We start from the raw sequence: 284 nt of genomic DNA on the forward strand, positions 1-284 counted from the left end.
AATGGGCGGCGGGGATCCGCCGGCGCGGCTCGGGGGCCCCTGGAGGAGGAGGAGAGGAAAAACCACGGGATTGAGCTCTGTCAGTGGCGCTCGCTGCTTCCAAGGGGGAAGTGCCGGGGAATAATTAATGTTTTTATTAAATTTGGAGGGAATTTTTTGCAGCCGACCGCCGCGCGTGGCCTTCAGGTGGGTCTTCCCCGCAACTTTGTCCGCCGCCCCGCAGGATTGCGTGGTGGTGGGCTGCAAAAGCGATCCTGGGGGAGAAGGTGGTTCGGGGGGGTGTG

At 62.0% G+C, this 284-nt stretch overlaps 1 protein-coding gene across 1 annotated transcript in view; it reads left to right on the forward strand.

Moving 5' to 3' along the window:
- Nucleotides 1–57: 57 nt before the first annotated feature.
- The window catches only part of ETV1 (ets variant 1), a 65634-nt gene continuing 65407 nt past the window's right edge, over nucleotides 58–284 (forward strand). The window contains exon 1 of the mRNA XM_010577641.1: nucleotides 58–186. The gene's annotated coding sequence lies outside the window, so the exon portion shown is untranslated. The remainder of the gene's footprint in view (nucleotides 187–284) is intronic.

Source organism: Haliaeetus leucocephalus, unplaced genomic scaffold (assembly GCF_000737465.1).
Source record: "Haliaeetus leucocephalus isolate CR32 unplaced genomic scaffold, Haliaeetus_leucocephalus-4.0 Scaffold566, whole genome shotgun sequence".
Classification (NCBI taxonomy): Eukaryota; Metazoa; Chordata; class Aves; order Accipitriformes; family Accipitridae; genus Haliaeetus; species Haliaeetus leucocephalus.